Source organism: Triturus cristatus, chromosome 7 (assembly GCF_964204655.1).
Source record: "Triturus cristatus chromosome 7, aTriCri1.1, whole genome shotgun sequence".
Taxonomy (NCBI): domain Eukaryota; kingdom Metazoa; phylum Chordata; class Amphibia; order Caudata; family Salamandridae; genus Triturus; species Triturus cristatus.
This window is the reverse complement of record NC_140590.1, coordinates 876,602,266-876,618,947: the sequence shown is the minus strand read 5'-3', so window position 1 is coordinate 876,618,947 and position 16,682 is coordinate 876,602,266.

The window sequence follows — 16,682 nt, the reverse complement described above, 5'->3', positions numbered from 1 at the left end:
CACGCCAGCAGGAAGAGCGCACCAAATTTCAAGATTTTGATCTATCGGCAAGTCTTTTTCTCTCTGAAGTGGCTCTCCCCTACACAATAAAGAGAAATAAAATGACAGCACATCTACCATGTCATAGCTGCATGGTGGAACATTCATCATTATTGTTTTTTCAAATGTTAGACCACCAAATTGAGGGCCCTTCTTCTGAAAATATGCTCCAGGATTTGCAGATCTTTAAGGGCAAGAAATGAAAAACAGACACATATTCACTACACAAAAGAGATGTTTGTTTTTATGCTAGCCATCTTCAGAATGGTAATGGAAGTTGAAAGCTCTAGATTGAAATCAGTCCTGGAAGAAATGAAACAGCAAAGGAGCCAATAGAACACAGAACATGTCAAGGCATCTTCCCAAGGGAAGTGACATATATTTTAGTGGACTGCTGCCACCTATGACCTGGAACATTTGCCCCTTGACATTCCCAGGGTAGTAGCCCTGGCTCCCCATCTGCTATAGGCTGCTCTGCCACAGTTGTACATGGATTATTGTGTAGATTCTGTTTCTTGTTTTACCTACAGAAAGTTCCAGCCTCTGCATACCCCACCTATTCCTGACAATATCAAACTAGTGTGTCTATATTCTGGGAAATTTATCCAGTGCCTGTGGGATATCTTTGAGCCTGTTCTGTCTGGGACCACCATAGTTGACAAGGTGGTCCAGGACTGGAAAATACCAGAACTAATACTATTTCCACAGTTGTTGCATCCAGCAGGGATTTTTCAATGGCACAGTTGGAAGTGGCTCAGCGAATGGGAAAATCATATTCCATCAGTGTCTACATTTTACTAGGAAAACAAGAAGAGGTGTGACTCGTTCAAATTCCACTTTTGACAAGTGTCTAATCATTTATTAAGTTAGGAATAATGTGTTTCTGAGATTTCACATTTGTTGCTAAATTGGAGTTTTCATTTTGAATGTTTTAAATATTGAAGCCATTTTTTAGTAAATATGAACAAAAGGAATGACAGGAATGATGATTCGTTTTATTAGCTTTTCACCTTCTTGGTACAGAATGGCAAGAAGTTCTTGAGCATTTTCTTTAGGAAGAGTAGTTTTCTTTTTTGAAATGTTTGTAAGTTATGCCTCAGGTTGTTACTTTTAAGGTTGCAGAAAGGCTGCAGTGGGAGAGGTAAGGAACATGCAGTGATGGAGGTAATAAAGGGGAAATGTAAGTGTATGTATCATGTTTCAAAAAGTACAATACATTTTACATACTTTTGAGCCTTCAGGTTTGGGTGAAGTTGATGTGTTGCACTGAATGTGTTTTGGGGTTGGTGAATTCAATGTAAATGTGTGTTTCAATATTCTATGATTGAAGCTAAACACAATCTGAAAAATCCCCTTTTTGGAGCCTCAACTAATTATTTAAAATGTTAGGAGGAGCAGTGATCCTCAATGGACCATGCAGGACCAAGGGTGATAGTGGATAGATAGTCTAGATGTTTTGGTAATATAAACAAGTGGTTATAAATGATGGAAAACAATGTAGAGTCTAGATTTGGATGAAGCATTGATCTACAACCTATATGGTTCATCTAGTGGTGAACTTGGCTATTCATATTGCATGGTAAAGATGCAAATCAGATTGTACAGTGTTGGTGAGGAACTTGCTAAACGTTTACGAGGTGCTTCAGCATTACTTCTCAGGTTTTTCCATTGAATTCCATGTTTTCTTTTAGTCAACTTCTGCTTTTCCATGACTATGAGCCCAATGTGCTAACAATTGAGATTCATAAACTAGACACAAGTCAAATGGATTGCAAACCATAACAGAAACAACAATTTGTACTTTGTGATTTCTTTTTTCTGTTCCAAAATGTTACATATCAAGCATTCGCTAACTGTGACAAAACAAAGTTTTCACATGTAAAATTTGTTGCCAAGTTGTAGCAGGTGGCCATCTTGTACAAACTGTAATAAAACGTTCTCTGTGGTAGCTCTCACAAAATTATTACAGTTGTAAACAGCCCGATTCTCAAAATCGTGCCATTTCTGACCGTAATAATGCTTTTTACATATGTACAGAGCAAAAATTGTGATTAGGTAACACATGATTAAGTCCACTAATTAAAATGCTAATTATTTACATTACCAGCTAAATGTGCATTGATTAATGTAAAATTCAAGGCTTAAATGACACACACTACAAATGTGCAAACTGCAATAGCCAGTTATTGCTATTTGTATAGGCTATAGAAATGTCAAGAAGCAAGTTTCCTTTACCTAGAACTGAATATAAAGTTGCTGAAATGTGCACAACATTATTTAGAAAGATTGACCTTAAAGTGATGTGCTTAGCAATATTCATCTTGACTACAGAATGTTCTGCTTTAACAAATGTAACACTTTTCACAAGCAACATTTTGTTCACAAATGACAAAAACGTTCTATTTTCTCATGTCTCACATAATGCTTGAATAGAATAGTTGTGCATTTTAAACATTTTTTTTTTAGTGTTTTATATAGTGCGAACTAGACCCGAAGATATCGGGTATCAGAGTGCTTTACATTGCACCAGTTTCATTACACAAGACACATTCATTTTTGTTAGGCTCGGGGAGAATAAGTGATTTGCCCAGAATCACAGGATGTTGAGCGTCATTGCTGAGACTCGAACACGGTTCCCCAGTTTCGACGTCGACTGCTCTAGCCTTAAGGCTACATCCTCATTCATGTCCATGTTAGATAAAATGCATTACCTAACAGTGACTTTACAAGCTGAAGTTTCTCTTATTTAGAAGAGTTAATTGCTCATGCCAATTTCAATCTCTTTCCAGGGTTTTTAGACTATGCCGAGTCTGGAACTCTTCATTCTCTTTACATAGAAACAATAAACATCTCCATTCATCAAACCATTCACTCTCAACACATTAATACAGCAAAAACCACAATTACAGCAGATGTTGCATTGCCCTATTAATACTCACACCTCCAAAACAGCAACCGCCTTCGCAATCACACCTTGTCAGCTCCTCAAGCTCCACACATTGCATTTCAGGATTCAGTTACTTTATTCTAAATTGGGTAATTATTTATAGCTCTTTGATCAAGGTGCAACCACATTTCTGCTAGTCTGTGTTTGATGCGTATGGGACCTGAGGCTTATGGTGCCAGTACTTAACTACCCAAGAATGTCTGTAGCTAATTTTGTGATAAATCTTTGCAAGCTGCATGTTATGTTGTGGAAAAGGAAGAGCTGAACCTGCTCACAGATTAGTCCTGCTATTCAATTGGTCCAGAGAGAAAGAATCCTTCAACAATGTTTGCAACATGTATTCATGTATTTTATATTAGTGTATGTTCCTAGTTCATTTCAATGCCTTTTTCCCTTCCAAGCAATCCTACTCTTTCTCATGCTATGTTGGAAAGACTTACCTATTCCTGTGTCTTGGGCTGAAGGTTGTGACTACTGCTGCTTCTGTTCATTTTTACTTTATTCTTGATGATTTACTTTGCATAGTGCTACAGCACCTATATGTTCATTTTCTCGTATTACTGAGACTCGGCTGAGTTTCATGTACTACCCCCACTCTTTTCCTTTGAACTTGAAATCTTCATGAGTTCTACTAACTTTGAAATTCCAGACCTGTGCTTTAGAATAGAGTTTTATTCCTCTATGGATCGTACCTAATGCACTATTTCACTATTTGTTCTAACTATCATTTTTTTATGAGATTTCCGTAAACCTATGAAAGATTCATTGACTAATTTGAATAAAAAGAAACTAATAATGAGAATAAAGCTCTTAAAACTAATCCAAACTCTCATCATTAACTGAATTTGGAATTGTATTTGAAATGTAGCTTGTGGTGCCGAAATAGCTCTTTGCATCAAAATACAGTGGCAAAGATCCATCCCCTGAAGTGAGAAGAAACCGGCCCAAATACAGGGCTTGACCCAGTAAGTGATGTTAATTTAAAGGTTGAAAAATAATTAATTTTGACCTCAATCCGCGCTATCACATGTTACCAAATTGCAATTTGTGTTTAGCGATTTGATATTTGGAAGGGGGCATGTTTAGGGCGTCCCTTCCAAATATTGAATTGCAGTGACTGGTATGTATTTACGCTCACAAAACATTCATTTTTTACCTACACCTCAAGCGTGGTGGTAACCATTTGCAAGTGGGAAGGGGTCCCGATGGAACCACTTCCCCTATGTGAATGTTGAAACAAATAATTTTTAAGAGCAGGCAGTGGTCCCAGGGACCACTGCCTGCTCTGAAAAAGTGATTCTTAAATGCTTCAATTTATATTTTGAATTGCATCCCGTTTTCCTTTAAGGAAAACGGGCTGCATTAAAAAAAAAAGATTGCTTTATTAAAAAGCAATCACAGATATGGTGGTCTGCTGACCCCAACAGGCCAATATCCCTTTGATGGCTGTAATTCCTAATGGTCACAAATTGTGACCTACCTCATAAATATTCATGAGGTATGTCTATTGTGACCCCCCCCCCCATTAGGAATCACTATTACTAACATGTACATTTTTGTACATTAGGAATTGGGATTTCCTAATTCAATTCACAAAGAATCGCAATTAAGATAATTAAGAACTTGCAGTCCCTAAATTCTGTAGGTATGGCTCTAAGCTATCTGTTGTGCAGCAGGGAGAATGTACATTTTTAAAGCCCAGCAGAGGAAAGAAGAAGTGAGTGATTTTCTGGTAGTGAGACATACAGTTTGAACAGGATGAGGAAGAGACATAAACTAAATCATAGGTGTTGCAGGCGTACCATTTTAGATGTGATTAATTAATTTGAGCCAGCATTGGAGAGGAAACCTCAGCGCAGGCAATCCATTTCACACATGTTCAGACCTTGTGCTCTCTACATTTGCTAGCATGAGATAGTAACCAGGCACAGCATCTGTTGCAGGGGGAATATTGTAAAGAGTACCTTCAAGGGTATTCCAATCAAATCTAGATGCACTCTTATCGAGGATACATGCACACATAACAATACCACATTCACAGGCAGAAGTGTAGGGTGCCATTGTGAGTTTCTATTGTATACCATTACTCCCACAGGTGATAGGCCGTGAAGGTGGAACTCATATATTGAAATGCCCTTCATCAGTTACATGCATGGAAAAATACAAATAGAATTGAAGGAACATTTAAGTGGCATGCATCTCTGATTGCATAATTACAGACTTCAGTGACGGCAACCCTGAAAATGCCCATGATTCGTTCTTGTTCACACAAAGTGCACTGCACAACTGTTTTTCCAAATGAGATCTTTGAGAAGAGTGGGTATTATGTGAATAGAAATGTCCTACCGACTTATTTAATAAAGTATCATAACATCACAAACAACCTGACCTTATATTAGTATAGGACAAGTCCTTCACCTTCCAGTCCAGGTTTGTGTTCTACTTCCCTGATGCAATATGTTTCTTGTAGTTCCCTCTGTCTTTAGACCCTTCCTAGATCATGTCCCGGTTGGAATGTTCTGTTTACCCTCTCAGACATTTTTCCTCAGAATATCTTCTTCTAAGTCCAGAGGTTAGCGTAGACAGGGCCCAATCCTCCTTATGTATCCAGAACGTGCTCCATTATGGTCGGCCATAACTTTCGACTTTGCCCCAGTCTCCGACTACTAGATGCCTACAGTTGGCACTTTGATCTTTTAGATGTTATTTTTCACCGCAAAATTTCGAAATTCATAACTCTGGTTAATAATTTAATAAATCTTTCCCTATTTTTCTAAATTGGTATGGAATTTTCCTTGCATGGTATTTTCGTTCGTTCGATAACTTTATTTCGGCCACCAAGGACCATAAAAGTTCATTAAAAAAAAGGATTACAAAATTTAAATTAATAAATAAAAATAGCATTTAAAATACATTACATATACAACTTTACATATGCATACAATACTATACGTCGATTAAAACAAGGATTAAACTTGAAATTCATTATCGAGCGTTATATTAATTTAGAGCAAGAAATTCGTGTACAGCACTGGGTTCAGTAATCAATTTCCTCCGTATGTGTCACATTGCATTCAAAAAGCGGGAGACAGCAAAAATTATGCGGGGTGGGTATCCTTTTTAAACACCCTAAGTGCATGTGCACACTGGCGAAACCCTAAATTTCTACAGATTGGAATTAGCCAGGGCTTGCGTGGACCCTGATATGCTGGGCAAAAAAAGAAAACATGAATTTCGTTTTCCAAATGAGAACCAAAGGCAGGGCACTCCTTGCTCGTAGTTTTATCCCACTTGCTAGAAAACACTCTAAGCGGGAGAGTACCTAGCCTAAGTTGCATATACAATTTTTGTGCTAGTGCAGGGAATATTAGGTCTAGGAATTCCTCTCTTTTATACTCTACTTTAATCTGGAGGAACTCAGTAGTCAATCTGCCCCCATCAGAACTTGCATGCAGGGATGCTAAATTATAATTCTTATAACAGCGACTCAGGTCAGCTTTCGATATCTCCGGACAGGCAACTTCCGGAGATACCCAAAGCTCAGATAGGCTTAGTCAGCAGCTAATTAACTTAATGTGGGCCAGTCACCTGATATTCCTGTTTCTCAGTGCATCCCAAATTTCCCTAAATTCGTTTCTATAGCAAGCGAGCGCAGGTACGGACCTCAATCTTTTCCAATGTAATAGCGGGCGTAAAGGCATAACCTCCTCAATAGGTACTAGCCCTCAATTTATTACTGTTTGAGTGCTGCACAAACATTTAACACATTGCCTCTAAGTTAAGATCGACTGCTTTTGGCTCAAGTTTCCGAAGGGTTTCCCCATAGTGCATGATCTTGTAAAACCAGGACATCATCAAAATCAATGGGAAAACCCACGACAATACCCATGGAATGCCTCCTGAGCACAGAGTAAGGCAACACAGAGATTTGCACTTGCTTGCCTTACTGCATATCTATGAGGCCATCCAAAGCCACCCAAAGCCACACATAGTGGATTTGCGTGGCTTCATAGATATGATTTTGTAATTTGCGCTACTGGAGTGTCACAAAAAGTGATGCTCCAGCAGCACAGGAGGCTTGTAAATAAGCCCATAAGTGTTTCCAGCATAGGCTTTGTTTTGCATACAGAGTATGAGCGTAATAAACCGAGTATGCCTGCCCATCCAGAATTACTTTGTTCTCCTCTCAAAGCCATAAATTGTTTGATGATAAGTCATATGCAATGCATTTTCATCATCAAAAAGTATATTTGAAATGTTGATAACACATGGGTAGCATCAAATACAAGGCAACAATTATAAACTGTCATGGTGCCAGATGAGGTTACAATCCAGCTCTGTGTAGCATTGGTTCATCAGAGCTAGAACCAGGACAGATTTGCTGTATATCTACTCAAAGAGCATGCATTGAATCCAAAATATGACACAATTCCTAGTAAATCTGTTATTCTAAAAATCTACCATGACTCTAGCCCCTGTGGCTAAATCTTGGACATCCCTGACCTGGTGAACATGATTTCTTCCCTCTGCTGTCCTGCTGCTTACAGTCCTGTTGTAATACAAATTCAGTCACAAGCCTTCAAGAAACACCCAATGGAATGCTAGTTATTCTTGATCTTCCCACGAGCGCTTAACACAGGGGCGCACGCCTCTGTACAACCCAGTTAACAGGGCAGACCTCAGAATGAGTGACATGTTTTCCATAGTGAATGGCATGGTTCTAGCTGAGCAAGTGATGAAAGCCACCACTTGGGGTTGTCACAAATGCATTTGCAGCATTTAGTCCTCAGCTTCATATGTTAACTGGCAGTTGGGAAGCTGTGGTTTCTCTGGCAGAGGGCGTGGGACAAAAAGATCAGCACAATAAATGATTCCAAAGGTGGGAATTACATTTTTGACGAGACCATTACAGCTGTAAAAAGTCTGTTCTCAAAAAGGGGTGCGATTTTTACAGATGTCGACTTAAATTTTCAAAATTCTTGCATGTTAGAAACTAGAGCGTGTAAGGGACTGAGCAAAAAAAGTGTTGGCGTAGAAGTTATTTCTTCTGAATGCATTACAAATTTGAATTCATATATTTCTTCAAAACAATTACTGCAAAGGCGTTCTGTAAAGCCACCTTGGCACTGACTCAATCCATATGAACCACACACATAAGCTGCAGTTTGTGGTATTCACTTTTAAACCTACCAGAATAAGTAACAACCAAATAAGATGCATATTTTAGTGCAGTATGGTACATCGAAACATCCACACATGTGAGAACGGCGCATTCTCGAGCCGTTTGGAGACACAAAGCAGCATGTGGTCAAACAACTGAACTAGCTACATTTATGATGTGCATCCAGTGTTGTGGCCATTTTCATTGTTCTGAGGATTACATTTCCTGATTTTTACAACACCTGATACTCACCTGGTATATGTGGATAATGGACTGTTTCGATTGCATCTACAGTCAGGGTTCTATGTGGCATATTCGGGTGAGAGATTGCTCACCATAGTGGAGGACATTGGATTGGCTACTGGAGTTTATTTTTTAATGCCATGCTGATTTTGCTGCCACGGTATATGTTAACATTTTCTCTAGTTTGAGTACAATTGTAAGGAGAATGCTTTTAAATATGTGCTGCATGGAGTGTATTTTGTCAATTAAGTCCCTCATCCTGCAAGAGTATGCAGGAGAGGGTGAGAGCATGTAGTGTTTTTAATGCACTGCTGTTGTTTACATATGATGTCTAGTCATTTTGTGACAATTATGCACAATGCTATGCTTAAGTTTTACTGAGGACGTCAGTTGCCAAAATATTCCTATTTTGTGTGGAGTCGTCAGGAGAAAGTATTTTCTTTTTCTTTAGTTGTTGTCCTTGTTTGTTTTGCGTTTCTGCTCCTGTAAGAGTGTGCAGGAGTTTTGTTGAAGGGTAGTGGCTATGGTTAAGTCCATGCTTTGTGCCCCTGGTCCTGCAAAAGTATGCAATAGAGGGTGGGGGTGTAGAATGTCCCTGGTCCTACAAGGGTATGCAGAAGAGGGTGAATGTGTAGTATTTGTCCAGGGTCCTGCAAAAGTATGCAGTATAGGGTAGACATAGTATGTGTTCCTGGTCCTGCAAAAGTATGCAGTAGAGGGTGGACGTGTAGTATTGGTCCCTGGTCCTGCGAAAGTATGCAGTAGAGGGTGGACATGTAGTGTCTGTTCCTGGTTCTGCAAGAGTATGAAGTAGAGGGTGGATGTGTAGTATTTGACCCTGCTCCTGTAAGATTAGGCAGTAGCAGGATGAGTGTAGGGGGCATGTAGAGTATATGGGCCCGATTCACAGAATTAACTTAAGACTAAATCCTAAACTTACTACTTTGTGGTATTCACAGAATGCACTTACTACTTTTGGTATTCACAGACTGCACTTACTACTTTTGGTATTCACAGAATGGATTTACGACTACTAACTTTACGTCCGCACTCGGGCCGGAAATTCTGGCCCGGAGGCGGAGCTTCGGGCCGGGAGGCGGAGCTTCCAGCCCGGAGGCGGGGCTTCCGGGCCGGAGGCGGAGCTTCTGGCCCGGAGGTGGGGATTCCGGCCAGTAGCGGATATTTAGCCATGGCCGAAATCTCCACCTCCGGGCCGGAAGCTCCGCCTCCTGGCCGGAAACTCCGCCTCCAGCCCGGAAGCCCCACCTCCGGGCCAGAAACTCCGCCTCCGGCCCGGAATTTCTGGCCCGAGCGCGGACGTAAAGTTAGTAGTCGTAAATCCATTCTGTGAATACCAAAAGTAGTAAGTGCAGTCTGTGAATACCAAAAGTAGTAAGTGCATTCTGTGAATACCACAAAGTAGTAAGTTTAGGATTTAGTCTTAAGTTAATTCTGTGAATCGGGCCCTATGTGTTTACTTTATGTCCCTAGTCCAGTGACTTATTGTTTGGCAGTAGAGGTAGGTTTAGAGTATGTGCCTAGTCCTGCAAGTGAGTGCTTTAGTTGGTATGTGGTTTACTATATTTTTCCCCTGGTGTGGTGCATGCAAGTGGTTTGTGTGGATTGGTTGTGTGTGACCCGTAGGCTGTATGTGGGTGTGTTTTGGTTTGGTATGGATAGGGTCATATGCGACTATTCTGTGAAAAATTATTAGGGCTTATCTAAGCCAGAGTCTCTTATGGCTCTATTTGCATTTTCATTAGTACTGGTATATTTTTATTACTTTCTAAGGGAATGCGATGAGTTGTAACCTGCTGTTGGCTGCAATGCATTCTCTCCCTAGATTCTTTGTTCCCTTTTGCTCAGTCAGTAGGTAATGTCATGGAATGTTGGTGCATGCCTGAAGTGTGGGACAGTGAGAGAGAGTGGGCTGAGCATAGAGGATGCTGCTCCTGATGTGGTACTTTAAGATGTAACCTGTAACCTCTTCAATAAACTGGCAAACTGGCAATCTTTATGAACTGGGGACCTTACTGCTGCTTACCAATAGAGTAGTATATAATTACAACACATACATTTAATGTGGGAGTGTGAGAACGTCATCCTTTCTGCCCTGATCTGATACAGAAATGGCCTGCATAGAGACAGAGGTTATGTGGTGGTGGAGCTCTGCAGCTGCAGTGACCAGGCCAGGACGGGGCTGGGTAAATCAAACAGGGCTTCAAAGAGAGCAGGACAGTAAACAATGCCAGCCAGTCCTACCCCCATCTTCCTGTACCCCCCAGTTAGATGGGGCTTCTAAGGAATGGAATTTGCAGAAAGCCTGAGAGGGGGAGTGTTAAGGGAAATGAGCCAAACCAGTAGATTGGCTTAGGCAGGTCTTCAGTCCATGGAGAAAGATTTCCATGTTGAATTTTAACGTGCAGTGCTTTATGGGACAACAATATGCCACATACTGGAGAAAGCTGTTAAGCTTTTGGGTGGCACCCTGCACCCAATTGGACCGGGGGGCCCCCCTACTTGTCACCCCAGCATATTAGATAAATATGTGAGAGCTGCACAGGAACTGAGATCTGTTGCCTGAAACCACGAGTAGAAGAAGGACTGCCGTGCTGCAACCCTGGCCTCTTCCAAAAAGAGAAGGACTAGATTCCCTGAAAGCAACAGTTTAAAAGAGCTTCACCTACATCATCCTCAGGAAGACAAACCCAGCTGACCGTCTTCAGTTAGGCTTTAAAGGATTTGGCAAGGTGCATTGAGGGAACTGTAGTCCCAATTTCTGAAGAGCATCTCAGAGGCTCTGGAATCTTGGATATGTGTTTTAGACAATTTGAACCCACAAGAGGGACTCCAATTCCCTATATTTCATTTTTGTCATTTTAAAGATAAAAATATTTCCTATTTTTTAGATCAGTGTTAGGTTTTGTAGAAAATTGCCTCTATTGACATGCTTAGACCCAACATTTTGATCAACGCCTGATGGGTATTTGAACTGTATGTGCACTTGGTCCATGCTAAAAACGTTCCCAATGCCAGATCTCTTTCCCAAAACTGTGCCATGATTGGCACAACTTCAGCCACCCTTGTAGGTCACTAGTAAATGGTATGCCTGGTACTTAGGGCAATGGTACGGAAGAGGGTCCACTGGGACTGCAGCACAAATCAGAGAGACCTTACCTTGGCAATGCAAACTGCCACTGCAGGCTGCGTGTCCTGGTGCAGAGAAAAACAAAGAGTTGACATGGCACACAGCATTGTGTGTCCTTCCCTCAAACACTGCATGAGATATAGGTAAGTCACCCCTACTGCATTCCTGACATCCCTAAGGCAGGGTGAAATATACCCCATGTGTGGACATATCTGCATGTGCAGCTATGACCCTGCAATATTTGATCCATTCTTGAATATTGTAAGTGCACAGGGAAGCCATAACATGGACATGGTCTGGATGCTTGTCATTATCAGTCCCCTAGCTCCACGATGGCTTCACTGTACCCTAAGATGTTTGGTACCAAACATCTTGTCTTAATAAGTTCTCACTGATGCAAGTGTGAGATTTATAGATAAATGTACACTGGTGACCCTTTATAGGGTCCCCTAAAAACCTACCAAGCAATGGTGTGGTCTCTGACTAGTAACAGCCATCCTGCTTCTGCCAGACATGTTTCCACCCTCAAGGGGTGAGAGCCTGGGCTCTTGGAGGCCAGAAACAAAGCCTGCTCCATGGCAGAGGTGCCTCAAAGCTCCTCCAGGCCGGAATGACCTTCCAGAGCTGGATGCTTCAAAGGCATTGCCGCATTTGAAGTTCAGCCTAGGCTTCCCCAGATAGTGGGGGATGCCAACCCCACTGTCCTGCTCCATATTTGGAAGGAGGACAGGTGGCAAAATTAGTTAGATGAGGAGGAGGGTCCACACTCAGCTAGCACCACCCCTAAGGTGTGGTAGACGATTTGAACCCCTCCCCTGAAAATCCACCATCTTGGTATGGTGGAGAAACAACCTATCAGGACTAGGGTAATGCTCCTTCCCAAAGGAAGTGGAGAGGGTGTAGGCACCCTCAAGGTAGGTAGCACATTGACTACTACCTGTCTCACGCTGTAACACCCCTAAATTCAGTATTTAGGTGACATCCCTAGAGCTGGAACCTAGATTTAATTGACAAGAAGAAGACCAGGACAAAGAAGAATCAATGCCCGAGAACTGAAGTCCTGCTGCAGAAGAAAATTGTCTCCAAACCCTAACTAATTCCTCTAGGACTTCTACAATCGTAGTGTCCTGTGTTGTCTTCAACCTGTGAAGACTCCTAGAACCCCAATACTACTCCAGCCTTCACAGAATCACCAAGAACCTTCCTTGGAGTGTAGGTATCCCTCCCCTGCACACAGCAGACACTGATCCAGCTGAGTCCAGTTCGTTGATATGCTGCTCGCCAATTACTTCAATGCATCACCTGCAACAGCAAAGTTACACCAGCTCCAGAGAGTCAGATTTGTCTTCTCACCAAGTATGGAGACACCAGAACCTAGCAGAGCCGCACCATACCAATACCCGGGGTTCTGGACCCCCCACGGCAAACAGCGAGACGATGAGTCCATGACGGACTGGGGTACAACCTTTACAACGCAACTATTACAACGCACTACACTTACAACGCAATTTTTACAACTAAACATCCACTACAACGCATTCCATTACATAGCATGACACTACAACGCATTTTTAAAAACTACCTTTACAATGCATTCCATTACACCGCATACTACCTTTACAACGCATACTATTACAACGCATAATATTACATTAAAACCCCTACAGTATCCAACACTTACCCTACTGTTGCACCCCCTGGAGTTAGAATAGTAATTTTTACCCCCATACTGTCCAACACTTACCCTACTGTTGCACCCCCTGGAGTTAGAATAGTAATATTTACCCCCATACTATCCAACACTTACCCTACTGTTGCACCCCCTGGAGTTAGAATAGTAATTTTTACCCCTATACTATCCAACACTTACCCTACTGTTGCACCCCCTGGAGTTAGAATAGTCATTTTTACCCCTATACTATCCAACACTTACCCTACTGTTGCACCCCCTGGAGTTAGAATAGTAATTTTTACCCCTATACTATCCAACACTTACCCTACTGTTGCACCCCCTGGAGTAAGAATAGTAATTTTTACCCCTATACTATCCAATACTTACCTTAAATGCAATGTAATATTATGCTTTGTAATGGTATGCGTTGTAAAGGTAGTATACGATGTAATGGAATGCGTTGTAAAGGTAGTTTTCAAACATGCGTTGTAGTGTCATGCGATGTGTGGAATGCGTTGTAGTGGATGTTGCGTTGTAAAAAATGCGTTGTAAGTGCATGCGTTGTAAAAGTATGCGTTGTAATGACATACATCCTGACGGACTCCAACAATATCAGAAGCAAGCACTCTTCGAGGGACGTTGAGTCCCCTGAGACCCAATCCATAGAGGCCGAGCTGTGCCGAAATCACCTCTCCAAGTTGCCTGCTCCAGGCTGTGAGGACTTCTTGATGCACAATGCCTGCCTGACCATTCTGCTCTTCACCCAGCCCCACAAGCCCCAGCAACAACAAACCAGCCATGCTCCCATGACCCTGTGACTCTTGCAACCTCCTCCCTCCAGTGGGACCCACGGACTTACCTGTAAGTTCTCTTGTTCAGTGTAATTCCAGGTGGCCTCCTTCTTCATAGTGCACCAGCTACCAATACATTCAGCACCCAGCTCCCAGCCGAATTTGGGACGTTCCCGATCTTCTGCTGCTGGAACTTTGGACCTGGTCCTGCTAGCGACCTGAAATGAGGAGGAAAAGTTCGTGAAAGCATTGCCTGATTTTATATGCATTTTTCTTCTTTTCATCATTGACTTCAATGATGCGTAATTTAGCACAAAAGTAATACATTGTCAGAAATCCTAAAAATCGTAACTCCTAAAGTATGTACTGTAGATCGAAGTTCTTGGTCTTAAAAAATACATACAATTCAATATTATTTTTAGAAATTGGTCTCAGATTTATTTTTGAGTACCTGTCTCATTTATTGCCTCTGTATGTGCATCAAATGCTTAGCAATATCTTGTGATAAGCCTAACTGCTCGTCCACACTACCACAAAAAGAGCATTAGCATTATCAACTTTAACTTCTGTGTACCAGTAAGGGATCCACTGGACTCTCTGCACGGTGTACTTTGCTTTAGACTATATAGAGAGCCAGCCTCAGGCATAATTTTTATTGTGTGTTGTGCCTTACCTATTTAAGGTATTGGTGTTTTAAATGCTTTACATATCCGTCTCCTAAGTTACGCCTACCTGCTCATTGCCAGCTACCAAGGGAATAATTTATTGAGACCTTCTCTGGACCTTATATTGCGTTAGGGGCCTTATTGCTACTAGTAGGTGCATACTTACCCCTAATAACAATCTACCTTCCAACAGAAAGTATCAGCACTTTTCAGGTGCAAACAGGTACTCTAAATAGTGACTTCCTGCATGCCTATATTCCTATGTATAGGCACTGGGTCTGGCAGCACATCTCAGCATTCCAATCCCTACACAAGCACAGACTTGGTCAAGGATTTGAAATTTGAGGCCCACTCATGATCCGATCCTTAGATGGATATACATTTTACATGGGGTCAGACACTGCAGTCTGAATTCAACCTAGATGGTTGAGAGTGAACAGAATAGTTAATGCAGTTGTGGCCCAAGGCTAGAGCTAACAGACATGGCAAGGCACTATGCACATATTTCTACCATATAGTCGTTGTTTAAGAAAATCTTCACTTTCTCTTTCATTACGACTTCATTTCAGAGCAGCGGGTAAGACTGTCCTCTGCCAACTTGGATTATAATAGCATGGATATAAAACCGAAAATGACTGGAAAGATTGCTGAGCGCTTTTCTTTGACAATGGGCAAATTGGACTAAAGGAAGGCCATACATTTCAGGAGAACGCTCTGGGCTTTATTCAGTAAAAAATGTAAAAGTCCTGGAGGACACTTACATCTCTGCCTGAAGCAGTTTTACATTGTTCTTTCTATTCATAAACATTCCCAGTAGCACTCCTAGAAAACTAGGCCTGGTGCAGGTTTCAAGGAGCATTACTTGGAATTCTATGTGACCATCCCCAAAGGCTCTTTTTCCTGTCATGCAGTATTTTACACAGCCTAGAGACCCACATATGGGAAATGGAGCCTCCTGTGTAAATGTCCATGGTTGGGATGTTCCACTGAAGGGACATTTCTAAGTGCTACACTGTGGGGGATATTCTCAAGAATGTGTGATAACCATTGCAAATTTAGCTTAACGCAACTCTTCACATCGAAGTCCATCGTGGGAAAATAACACCGTGGTAACATGATATTACCAAGCCGGCGGTAGCATGCAATAGGCTCATGATAACGCATCAAATGTCCGTGATAAAGTCAATTCGACGCCGCAAAAATGCAAAACAAGAACGTAAAAAAAGGTGCGATGAGGCCAAGCGCGATACAAAAATAAGCGAAAACCAGCCACAGGCCTGCAATTCCCACGCGTCATGCGGGAAAATGCACTATAAAAGCAAAAAAAAACCACACCAAAACCAAATCAAACTGCATGCAGTATGGATGCACCCGAACCGAGTGCAGAGGACAACCATAACCCAAAAAGCAATCCCTAGCACTCGTACTGGTAATATATGTTTTTAGAAATATTACGTGTTTTCACAAAAAACAACAGTTTCAAACACATTGACACAAGAATCCCGACGTACTCGGGATTTAAGATACCTGGAGAAGCTGGCGTCACGTTCGTCTATGTGTACTACAAAATACGTATTGAAGGGGAAACCACTTGTTTCGATAGCAGTTTATTTTGCTGCCTAGTGACGCCACCATCATTGACACCATCTGGCGGTTTGGAATTATCACCGCCTTAGAAAAATTTTTACTCAAGCAAGACAGAGCCTTGAAAAAGTCGCGGGACTACATTCCCTTGTGGCGACGAAACACGTGTTGGCTGACTGGAAAAACTATGAAGAATAGAAATCAATAAACAACGAACTAGAAGAATGAAGAAAGACTAACTCATTCTTGTGTCAATGTGTTTGAAACTGTTGTTTTTTGTGAAAACACGTAATATTTCTAAAAACATATATTACCAGTACGAGTGCTAGGGATTGCTTTTTGTTTCTGACTGGGTCTAGGCCCATGATTCTGGGAAGAAGGGTGGTACTTCTCACCTTATAGCACCGTCATTTACCTAATCAAGGACATATT